The following is a 12656-nucleotide window of genomic DNA, read 5'->3' as shown; positions in this document are numbered from 1 at the left end:
ATGTGCATTGAGTTGGTAATGCCATCCAACCATCTCATCCTCTGTCTCCCTCTTCTCCTTCTACCTTCAATCTTTCCCACCATCAGGGTCCTTTCCAATGAATTGGCTGTTCACATCAGGTGGCCAAAGTATTGGAGCTTCAGCATCAGTCCTTCCAATGAATATTCAGGGTTGATTTTCTTTAGGATTGACTGGTTTGATCTCCTTGCAGTCCAAGAGACTCTCAGAAGTCTTCCCCAGTACCACAGTTTAAAAGCATCAATTCTTTGGTGCTCAGCCTTCTTTATGGTCCCACTCTCATATCCATACATGACTACTGGAAAAACCATAGCTTTGAGTATATGGACCTTTGTCAGTGAAGTGATGTCTCTGCTTTTTAATATGCTGCTGCTGCTGCTAAGTCACTTCAGTCGTGTCCAACTCTGTGCGACCCCATAGACAGCAGCCCACCAGGCTCCCCCGTCCCTGGGATTCTCCAGGCAAGAACACTGGAGTGGGTTGCCATTTCCTTCTCCATGCATGAAAGTGAAAAGTGAAAGCAGAGTTGCTCAGTCATGTCCGACTCTTAGCGACCCCATGGACTGCAGCCTACCAAGCTACTCCGTCCATGGGATTTTCCAGGCAAGGGTACTAGAGTGGGGTGCCATTGCCTTCTCTGTTTTAATATGCTACTATACTATAATAGTATTCTATTATAGTATTTACTGTTGGAAAAGATCCACATATAAGTGGACACATGCAGTTCAGAGTGTGTTGTCCAAGGGTCAGTGAACTGTGTTTTAACTTTGAAAACCAGGGTTTGACCCAATTAGAAGCATAGATGGAGCCAGAGGGGACCCTAGAGTTTATCTCATCAAGTCATTTGTTTTACTGATGGAGCTCCTGAGGGTTAGAAAGTGGAGGAGGGACTTGTTCTTATCAGAAGAATGGGGAAGACAGCACTGTCCACCTAATAGTGTTCTTGTGGGGATTCAGCGAGAGCAGTGGTCTCCAGCAGCCTAGTCTGTGAATCTCTTGAGGGCTGGCTGGAGTAGCCCCCTTTCCCTGTTCTTCATCTTGTTCCTCAGTTTTTAGCACAAGGCTTGGCACACAGTGAGTAGTTACTAATTTCTGGATTAAAGAAAAGTGGTCCTGGACTATGGGAAAGCAGCTCTCCCCAGGCCTGGCGAATGGACCACACTGGGGTGCTCCCTTCCTGAGGCTGCGATCAGTAAGCGGTGGGGCCACTGCTGTGTTCGCGTCTCTCGGAGGGAGGTGAGCGCACCTGCTGCGGGCACCTGCTGCCTTGTTTTCAAAGGCAGCTTGGGCCCTTTCAGCTCGGAATGACGGCAGAAAGCCTTTTGCAGCTTCTGTCTGCTTTCAAGTTAATTTCTTTAGGTGGAGTTGTGTTTTTTTTTTTTTTTACTTTGTATGTACATATTTTAAACGATACTCTAAAAAAACATATCCCTTTGTTAGTGTTCCTGCTGGCCACCCTGAGTTCAGCATTCTTGGGCACGGAGGCTGGGGAAACAGCAGTTTGGTGACGGTGTGCTGACCTCCTGACTCCCCCACATCAGCAGGGCAGGTGGCCCTGGACCCGTATGAAGCCAGATGGACTTCAGAGAGGGTGTAGCATCCCTGTCTCTCCTCACTCATGGCTCGCTCCTTTCAGGGTGTAGGCATGGACTCAAGGAGAACCCAAGAGAAAGAGAGATGTGTGGGCAAGCCCGGGAACCCAGCACTGAGGTGCAGGAAGGATGCTAAGGCCCTCCACCTTTGCTTTCCCCTCTGGCAGGGCCACTTGCGAGCCATTTACCTGTGGGCTTCCCTTCACTGTAAGGACAGTGCGTGTGGGCGCTGTGTCCTCACCTGGAACACTGTTACCGCAGTCATGCTGGAGCAGCGCCCACTTTGCAGGCACTGTGCTAGCTGCTTCCACACTGGGTAACTTCCTGGCAGTCTCACTAGGTAGCTACTGTGCTCACCTCCAAGACGATGAACATGGAATCCAGAGGACTCAGTCCCTTCTTCAAGGACTTGTGGCTAGTATGCTACAAAGCCAGGATTTTGAGGGTATCAAAGTCCCTGTGGTTCAGACAGTAAAGAATCTGCCTGTAATGCAGGAGACCTGGGTTCGATCCCTGGGTCAGGAAGATCCCCTAGAGAAGGGAAGAACACTCCTGTGTTCTTGCCTAGAGAATTCCATGGACAGAGGAACCCAGCAGGCTACAGTCCATGGGGTCTTGAAGAGTTGGACACGACTGAGTGACTAACACTTTCACTTTTTCACTTTCAAAGTCCGTATGTTTCCCAGGACCCCTTGTTGGTTCCCGGCTTCACTTCCCTACAGTATTCTCATGGTAACCAAAGGACCTGTCGTTGCCCTGTGTGCTTGGTGATGGCCTTTCGCCCTCCTGCGCGATGGCTCTTGTCTCCAGCCCCTTCTCTTAGACACATGGGTCACCCGCCATCCCTGTGTCTGCCCTCAGGGCCCCGGTGACTTCTCCATCCTCCTCTCCCGCCTCCCTTCACGGAGCATCTGTTCCAGTGGAGCCAGACTCTGCCTGCCCTCCCTGCCTACCCCCACCTGAAACTCCTACCACAGTCCTTACCCACCACTGCCTTTCTGGGCAACATGTCCTGACTCTCGAATAGACTGTAATTTTGGTTTTATATTTTTCACTAAATTTTTCCATCCAGTTTTAAGTCCCTCTATCAGAAGTCCTTAGGGGTCACTTACGTCAGTAGCATCTAGGTCTCTGGTGGGCTTGCTAAAACATAGATTGCTGGGTGCCTCCTCCACCGTCTCTGAGTCACTTCATTTGGGGTGAGGACTGAGGGTTATGCGTTTCTAACTTGTTTCCAGTTGATGCAGCAGAGGCTGCTCTAGAGTTTCGTGTATTTCCTAAGAATCTCTTGGGGCCTTGTTACTGAGAGGGAGTCCATCCATTGCCCACCAATGTTTGAGAAGCTGTGTGTGGGGAGTGCATGTTCTGCCTTTGAGAAGCCTGCAATCTCGGTAGCAGCAATTCTCAAGCTCAAGTACACTTAAGAATTACCAGGAGAGCTATAAAGATACTCGGTGCCTGGGCTCCATCCCAGAGCAGTTTGAATCAAAATCTCTGAAGCGGGGCCTGCTGTTGTTGTAGGTTTTTTTTTTTTTTTTTTTTTTTGCATTCCCAAGAGAATCCTGAAGTATAGCCAACCAGGGTTGAGAACCACTGGTCTAGGGAGGTGCAGTCTTGTGAATGGAAAATCCCTCTGCTAGAATCAGCCACATTTTTGAACATAGACCTCAGGGAAGTGGTTGGGCTGAGCTGAAGGGAAGGGCTTGAGTCAGGTGTCAACAACCCTGGGTTAGCTCCTTCTCTGCTTTGTGGCTTCAGGCAAGTGTCTCAGCTTCTCTGATCTGTTTCCTCTGGAGCCCAGTGTTTTGGCAGGTCTGGGGGACCTCTGAGCGGCTTTCCTCCTCCTAGTGATCCTAAGAAGAGCCATGCCATGAGGATGGATCTGTCTCACTGCAGATATTAATAAACTCAAGCGCTAGTGCATGCATGCATGCTAAGTCGCTTCAGTTGTGTCTGACTCTGCGACCCTATGGACAGCAGCCCACCAGGCTCCTCTGTCCATGGGATTCTCTTGACAAGAATACTGGAGTGGGTTGCCATCTCCTTCTTCCCAAGTGCTGATACATAACTGAAAATAACAAAGGAGAAATTAAAAAAAAATACAGTTGACTTATGAACAGCACAGGGGTCAGAGGTACCAATCGTCCCTGTAGTTCAAAATCTGAGTATAATTTACAGTTAGCCCTCTGTATACACAGTTCCTCTGTATCTGTGGTTCTGCATCTGTAGAATCAGTCAACCAAAGATTGTGTCATACTGTACAAACCGCCTGGCAGTGCAGGAGGCACAAGAGACGTGGGTTCATTCCCTGGGTGGGGAGGATCCCCTGGAGGAGAGCACGGCAGCCCACTCCAGTATTCTTGCCTGGAGAATCCCATGGGCAGAGGAGCCTGGCAGGCTACAGTCCATAGAGTCACAAAGAATCAGACACAACTGAAGTGACTTAGCACAATCACGCATGTTTACTATTTTAAAAAATCCACATGTAAGTGGATCCATGCAGTTCCAATCCATGTTGCTCAAGTGTCAACTGTGAAGCAAAACTGTCTATTTGCTAAAACGAAATGAGAACTTAGGCTGGCAGGCCCATGAATTCCATCTTGTCTTATAGAAAGTAGCATGGTTTTTAATGTGTGTGTGTTTGTGTGTGTGTGTATTTTCTTTAATTTCATTATTGGAGTGTAATTTCTTTACAACACTGTGTTAGTTTCTGCTGTACAACAAAGTGAATCAGCTACCTGAATATATACATCCCCTCTCCCTGGAGCCCTGTGCCGCACCCCACCCCCTCTAGGTCACCGCAGAGCACCAAGCTAAGCTCCCTGTGCTATACACTCGCAGCAGCTTCCTACTAGCTATCTGCTTCCCACATGAGAAATATATGTCAGTGTTACTCTCCCAGTTTGCCCCACCCTCTCCTTCCCGCTCTGTGTCCACATATCCATTCTCTATGTCTGTGTCTCTACTCCTGCCCTGCATACGGGCTCATCTGTACCATTTTTCTTGCCAGCGGGGCTTTACTAAGAGCCATGGTTCTCAGACTGCTGTTGTGCCCGGACCAGCACCATCAGCGTCCCTTGGGAACTTGTTAGAAAGAGATTCTTGGGTTCCACCCCAGATTCCTTGAGTCAGAAGCTCCATGGATGGGGCCCAGCAGCCTGCAGTTTTACACACTCTCCAGGTGGTTGAGATGCGCACTTCAGTTTGAGAACCACTGAGGTGGAGCCATGTTGGTGTTACTTGCGGCTCCTCCCCAGCCCCGCTGCCATCTGAGCACAAAGAGTTGATCTCAATCGTGGATGCCGTGTGCCCCACAGAACACCTAGTTTCCAGCTTTCTTAAAAAGCAAGAACTATGAGAGAGCTTGGCAGCTTGTGTTTGTTGTATGCATTGGCAGTTTTTGCCTTACACAAATTATGTACATTTTCTCCTCCTTTGGCTTTGGAATTGAATGTCCTTTGTTTAACACAGATGAAAGGGAGAAGCTGCTGCTACCGTGTATGACTGAGATGGTTACTTTCCTCTAAAACTGTTGATGTTCAAGTTCACCCTTGGGATTGTTCTATCGCTGCAGTTACAGAAATCTAATCAGATTACAGGGGAGAAAAGTTATCATTTAGATGTGCGTTGTTCTGTGCAGGGGAAAGTGCCAGAACATTCCGGGGGAATGTCAATCAGCAGCTGGACCCTGATTCTAGCAGGCAAAAGGGTGGGCTTGAAAGGCTGTGGAGGAGAATGGCTACATTGTGTCAAAGCAGTTAAAAGGGAAGGGCTCCTTTACTTTCAGCACAAGAGGGCTGCCTGTAAGGATTCTAGGTCCTTTTGTGAATATGAGACTCTAAGAAGTGTTGCAATTGTGAGCTGTGGGGGACGATGTCACCTTGATCCGCCAATTACTGCCGCCAACAGTCAAAGGAGCTAAACATCTTCACATGCTTCCCAATCCGCTTTCATTTGATCACCCAAAGAGGTGCCTGGGACAATAGTCATTGGATGTGACATTGATGTGATATATATTTGCTTCAACTGAGAGGAGCAGGTGTCTTTGAAGAGCCTGAAAATGGGAGAGTATTCTGATCCCCCTCCAGCTCGCTGACACCCTCAGGAAGGGAAAATAAGTTCTGGCATTAGTCTGACTCTTGTTTGACTGAAGCTTCAAGACATTAAGCTTCAAGCTTAATGACCATCAAATCTGCGACCCCCCCAAACTGATCACAGCCTCTTGAACCATCACAGCATCTGCCCGCTCTCAGGCAGACCCCAGAAACCTTGGTATTATATCCTGTCTCCATGCCTTTTTCACTTGCAAAGGTTTCTTTGAATTTTATCTCAAGACAGTAGCTCGAAACCCAAACACTGGATAATGGCGTTTTGCTGCCTGCTCTCCTTAATTGATGTCTGGCTGGTTCCTACCTCCCCCATCCCTCCTCCAATTTAGCTCCGGAAACATCTGTCTTTTTATCCACCAATAGAGTCTCGAAAGGGTAACAAACCTGTTAGATAAAATATCAAAGTTATGAATTCTGATTTAATAAATGTGCATTCAAGAGATGATTCATGGCATGTATGATGGTTTTCAATTGCTTTCTCAAACAGTTCATGCTTCATTTCATTAAGAGCTTCAGTCAATGCCAACTGATTAATTATCACAGCACCAGTCATCTTTTGTTTGGTAAATACATACACGGGGCCCGTCTGGGCTAGACTGTATAGAAATTTGTCTTAAATGCAAATGAAAGTGTTCTAAAAGAGACATTTTATAGGTGTTTTTAAAATTCCACTGAATATTGGACCTCATTAGTATCTTTGCCTAAAATATGCCTATTAGGTACCTACAAGTGCCAACTCTAGGCTAAATGCTTGGAGGTTGTGTTCAGACCTGCCCCCAGCAAGCTTACAGTCTAGTGACTGCAAACCCTTCTATGTGAATGATTTTAGGCTGAGGCATTCTGAATCCTGATTACTCAGGGTTGAGGACTTTTAAGTCCCAGCTGGGCCATAAAGTGGCTGTGTGACATTGAATAAGATGCATCAACTCTATAAGACTTGGTTTCTCTTTTTGCAAATGACCTTGTTGCATTCTGTTGCCTTCCATCTGTTAGCAGCACTGATGTGATCTGATCCGAAATCTTGAGGTATTTTTGTTTGCCTCTCACCTCAATTTCAGTGAAAGAAACCACAGGATCAAAACACTGAGGCTCAGCTGAGAGAGTCACACTAGAATTCTTCACTTCAGAAAACCTATGAATCTTTTTCATGTACTTTGTTCACACTATGACCATAAAGTTGCAAAAATCAAAGGGGAAGTCTCATTTTGGAAGAGATTTAGCAACGTTAATAGGTGGAAACGAGTGGCCATTTCTTTGCATTGTTCACTGAAGAAGACCTCCTTATTTCTCCTCACTTTTCTCTGGAACTCTGCATTGGGTATATCTTCAGTTGGGTATATCTTTGTCTCTCTCCCTTGCCTTTCACTTCTTGTCTTTTTTCAGCTATGTGTAAAGCCTCCTCAGACAACCACTTGGCATTCTTGAATTTCTTTTTCTTGGGAATAGTTTTGGTCACTGCTTCCTGCATAATGTTGTGAACCTCTGTCCATAGTTCTTCAGGTACTCTGTCTACAGGATCTAATCCCTTGAATCTATTTGTCACCTCCACTGTATAATCATAAGAGATGTGATTTAGGTCATATCTGAATGGCCTAGTGGTTTCCCCTACTTTATTCAAGTTAAGCCTGAATTTTGCAATATGGAGTTTGTGATCTGAGCCAGAGTCAGCTTAAGATCTTGTTTGTGCTGATTGTGTAGAGCTTCTCCATCTTTGGCTGCAAAGAATATAATCGATCTGTTTTTGGTACTGACCATCTGGCGATGTCCATGTGTAGAGTCATCTCGTGGGTTGTTGGGAAAGGTGTTTGCTATGAGCAGTGTTCTCTTGACAAAACTTGGTTAGCTTTTGCCCTGCTTCATTTTGTACTCCAAGGCCAAACTTGCCTGTTACTCCAGGTATCTCTTGACTTCCTACTTTTGCATTCCAGTCCTCTGTTGTGAAAAGGATATCTTTTTTTGGTGTTACTTCTAGAAGGTGTTGTAGGTCTTCATAGAACCAGTCAACTTTAGGTTCTTCAGCCTCAGTGGTCAGGGCATAGATTTGATTACTGTGACGTTGAATGATTTGTCTTGGAAATGACCCAAGATCATTCTATTGTTTCTGAGATTGCACCCAAGTACTGCATTTCAGAATCTTTTGTTGACTATGAGGGCTACTCCATTTCTTCTAAGGGTTTCTTGTCCACAGTAGTAGCTATAATAGACATCTGAATTAAATTTGCCCATTCCCATCCATTTTAGTTCACTGATTCCTAAGATGTTGATGGTCAGTCTTACCATCTCCTGCTTGACCACAACCAATTTACTTTGATTCATGGACCTAATCTTCCAGATTCCTATGCAATATTGTTCTTTACAGCATTGCACTTTCACCACCAGACACATCCACAACTGAGCAGCATTTCTGCTTTGGCCCAGCTGCTTCATTCTTTCTGGATAATCACCTTCAGGCATCACAGCCTTGTTGTGGCAAAGGAACTTGGTAACTCAATGAAGCTATGAGCTATGGCATACAGGGCCACCCAAGATGGATGGGTCATAGTGAAGTGTTCTGACAAAACGTGGTCCAGTGGAGGAAGAAATGGCAACCCACTCCAGTATTCTTTCCTGGAGAAGCCCATGGGACAGTATGAAAAGACAAAAAGATATGACACCTGAAGATGAGTCCCTAGGTAGGAAGGTGTCCTGTCCAGTGTGCTACTGGGGAAGAGTGGAAGGCCGTTATTAGTAGCTGCCTAAAGGATTAAGTCACTGGGCCAAAGTGGAAACGACGCTCAATTGTGGATGCGTCTGGTGGTGCAAGTAAAGTCTGATGCTGTAAAGAGCAATATTGATATCCTGCTCCTCATCAAATCCCCACCCACTAACCTGGAAATCTTTAGATACTTCCTCTTGATTTAAATACCATTATGATGGTTGTCAAATGGTGATTTTATTTTTAATTGTCATAATTTTTCTACCTTTATTAGTTGGTATTCCACTGTAAGGAAGAGCTTCCCCTTCTTTCTAATTTGTTAGTTTATTGCTCATATCAGTATGGACTCATGGATTCAGATTTTATCCAGTGGGTTAAATAAGTCCCTATTATTATTTGTTCTGATGTTCACATTGTCTTAAATGTGACCAGTAGGAGACTCATCACACTGGCTCTTTGTGCCCTTTTGAATATATTCCCATCAATCTTTGAGGCCTTTTTACTTTCTGGTGCAGAAAACAAATCTTCCAAGTTCATCTTGTACTTTTCCTGCCCAAGTTCTGGAAGCAGCTATCTTTTCTAGGGACATCTGGTTCCTTTTAGTAAAGAATGGTATTTAGAAACTGAGATCTGGGCAGTGGATGTGTTCATAGCTACTGGGCTGTCATTGCTTCTAATTTGACTCAGCCAACTGAGCTAGGAAATCTATATATGATTATCTATACACACATACAATGTCTATCTGTCCATCCATCTACCCATCTACCCACTTTTTTGTATACACACAGATATCTATATCAGGTCTTCTCAGTCATGATGCTGGTGGAATTTTTGGTGGGATAACTCTTTGCTATGGAAGCTAGCCTTTGTATTAAAGGAGGCATAGCAGCATCACTTGCCTTTCCCACTGTGTACCAGTTACAACCCGGAATATCGTCAGATGTTGCCAGTTGTCTTCCAAGGGACAAAATGACTTCTGGTTGATAACAACTGATCTGTGCACGTTTCCATAGCTGTTTCTGTATAGGTTTTATTTTTACTTGCATATTTATTTGGCTATGCCAAGTCTTAGTTGTAGCATGTGAGATCCCTTTCCCTGACCAGGGAACAAACCCAGACCGCCTGCATGGGGAGTGCAGAGTCTTAGCCACTGGACCACCAGGGAAGTCCCTATTTCTGTAGAGATTTTAAAAAGATGAATTTATGCCAATACCTTCAATTTCAGTTTAGAACCTCAGTACTTTGACTTCTCATCTTTTCCATGTCTGTAAATCCTGTCTCTGACAACTAGAAACCCAGCTCCCATTATCCTCAATATAGTTATTTCTTTGCCTAACTCTCGTGTATTTAACCAGTCTACCTGCCATGTGACTAACTTCTCTAGCCTCTCAGATGTTCCGCTGCCATCTTCAGAGCTCCTGCCACCCCCTCTCTTGGCCTCATGGGCACAACAGGCCACCACCACCATCCCTCTTATAATTGCATTCTTCCAACTTTGTTTTCCATGATAAATTTCAAATTCCATGAAGGCAGGGAGCAAGCCTCTCCCATGCATAGCTGAGTCCCCAGCACCTGGCATGGTGCTGGTGTATAGTTAGCGCTCAGTATCTGTATGATAAATGAATGCAAGTTTGTATGCAGGGCTCAGATGGTAAAGAATCTGCCTGTAAGGCAGGAGGCCTGGGTTTGTTTGACCCCTGGGTCGGGGAGATCCCCTGGAGAAGGGAGTGGCTTACCCACTCCAGTGTTCTTGCCTGGAGAATTCTATGGATGGAGGAACCTGGTGGGCTACAGTCCATGGAGTCCCAAAGAGTTGGGCACAACCAAGTGACCAACACAGTTTTTAGTTTTATAACAGCAGAGAAACCTCACCTCTAAGCACTTGAGTCTCTGCTTTATGCCCATTTTCTGAGTAGGAAACACCGAGGCTGAGGTCCAAGCCACTTGCACCATATACTTAATGTGAACAGCTAAGTGTCTCTTGGCCTGCATCTGTGCTGTCTCACTCATCAGACAGTAGACCCTTTCTGGCCCTACAGTTATTTGCACTTGGTGGGGTTGAGGAGCTGCATTTCCAGCTGCTCATAAGTGTGTATCTGTGACCCTGTCTGACAACAGGGAGGCTGCTCTTTGCTGTCCTCTTCCGTCCGGCCTCATCCTTAATAAGCCCACCACTGCACTGCTCCTGGCTCCCCCTCTGTAGCCGCCTGCACAGTTTGTTCTTCTTGGCTGAGCCTGCCTTGAGTAGACTGCTGATGTGGAAAAAGATTGTTTCTGTGGCACCCTGAAGGGTTTTGAAATAAAGCTCCTTTCAGTTCAAAGACACCTGGCCATCTTAGTACCAATGGTGATACTTAACCAAAAAGAGGAGCAGAGATGCTGGCCTGCTGCTCCCTTCCAAGCCTTTATCTGAACCTGATGAGGCAGCTTCCCTAGTGGGCTATGCAGATCTTTCTGAATGGTTCAGGGGCACGGAGACCCTCACCTCCCACCCACCTCCCGCAGCACATGGTGGGTTGCTGGATCACCATAGACCTGGCTGGCTAGCACAGTGGTGGGAGATGAAGTGCAGTATTCCAGGAAACAAGCAGCCCACAAAGGAAGCAGCCCTTACCTGAAATTCTATCAGTCTCGTCTCAAGGTTTTAGCTCCTTTTCCTGGCTCACTGTGAGGCCCTGAGAAACACAACCTCAACTGTAAAAGAAGCTGGTGGGTCAGGAGGAACTTAAAAGACACTTAGAGGTGGGTGGGCAGTGACTCTGAGGAGTGCTTCCTGTTGGGACAGATGGCAGGGGACAGAGAAGGGTCCAGCCATTGGCAGCAGGAGACCGGCCTTGATTCTTGTCTGGGCTTTGCCCCAAGCCTGACCTTGGAGCAGCATCTGTCTTGCTCAGGCTGGTAGCCTGATCCCTGGGAGGGCGTCTGGTGTGGATAAGTCTGCCATCAACCTATCCTCAGTGTTTGCTTTTGCTGGATGAACTAAAACTCCTTGGGCTTCAGGGTTCTGACTGATAAAATTGGGACAAGGAAGGATGGAGATGATGCATGGCGAGCCCTGGGCTTTCATATCTGGCTCCTAGTCAGTGCTCGAGGATGCATTGCCTTGGTCGTTGCATCATGCAGGTCTTCCCTGCTGTTCAGATGGTAAAGAATCCACTTGCAATGCAGGAAACCTGGGTTCAATCCCTGGGTTGGGAAGATCCCCTGGAGAAGGAAATGGCTACCCACTCCAGTATTCCTGCCTAGAGAATCCCATGGGCAGAGGAGCCTGGGAGGTTACAGTCCATGGGGTCGCAAAGAATCAGCCATGACTGTGTGGCCAACACTTGCATTATCCAGGCCATTTGCTTCTGGGAGAGGGCTCCTCCTGCCTCCTCGGTTCTGGGTTCAGTGCTGGTTGCTGGGCAGAACTGAGAGCCACTGATGGTCTGCTCCGTGCCCTGCACATGCCATATGCCGTCACATTTCATCATCACAGTTGCCCCCGAGACAGAATCCTCCCCAGCTTACACCTGAAGCAACCGGCCCCCGGGCAGGTAAAGGTTTCTGTGAGGTCCCTTGGTTAGGAAGTCATCACACCAGGTTTCAAACCCCAGGTCTGTCTGACTCCAAAGTGGATGCTTTTTCTGCCACCTCTCAGGAGGGGGGCTGTTTGACTTCCCTATCAAAGTCCATCCACTTGCCTGACACAGGAGCCATCTTTGGGGTGACCAGGCCTGTGTGAGGGGAGAGTGGGCACCCTAGGACCCTTAGGCTCCTCTAATCCCAGCAGAGGTTCTTTGCTACCCACGCTGGCATCCCCTGGCAGATAGTATGGGTCAGGTCAATGGGTTTTGGCAGAGAAGTAACTACAGCAGCCTCACAGGCACTTTGTTTGATCCAGTGGCTAATGGGGTTATTAACAAAGCAAAGTCATTGTAGGTGTGCCTCCCCACTGATGGTTGCTGCCAGCTCCGTGGCCATTTATCATCTGTCTGCTTCCCGCCTGGGGTGCAGGCAGTGACATCAGAGCGGTCCTGGAAAGGTAAACTCGCTTCATAACCATCCCTAACGCTTGTCGATGCCCTCTGGGGTCCTCCTGTGGTGGGACCTTACAGCTGCCTGGACCTCTGCCCGGAAATGGGCCTCAGTACCTCAGTACTCTCAGTACGTGATGCGCCGGGCCCCGGGGACACACAGGAGATGGCACGTTTTGTCCCCAGGGCAGCCTGCAAGTCTCCTCCTTGAAACAGCACCAGCTAG

The 12656-nt window shown here is 47.1% G+C and overlaps 1 protein-coding gene across 45 annotated transcripts in view; it reads left to right on the top strand.

Annotated features, from left to right (window-relative positions):
- The window catches only part of LOC129631575 (uncharacterized), a 478809-nt gene that overhangs the window by 111823 nt on the left and 354330 nt on the right, over positions 1 to 12656 (top strand). The gene's annotated exons all lie outside the window — the stretch shown is intronic.

The sequence above is a fragment of the Bubalus kerabau genome, chromosome 17, assembly GCF_029407905.1.
Source record: "Bubalus kerabau isolate K-KA32 ecotype Philippines breed swamp buffalo chromosome 17, PCC_UOA_SB_1v2, whole genome shotgun sequence".
Taxonomy (NCBI): domain Eukaryota; kingdom Metazoa; phylum Chordata; class Mammalia; order Artiodactyla; family Bovidae; genus Bubalus; species Bubalus kerabau.
The sequence above is the reverse complement of the archived record's forward strand: the minus strand, read 5'-3'. Positions and strand labels throughout refer to the sequence as shown.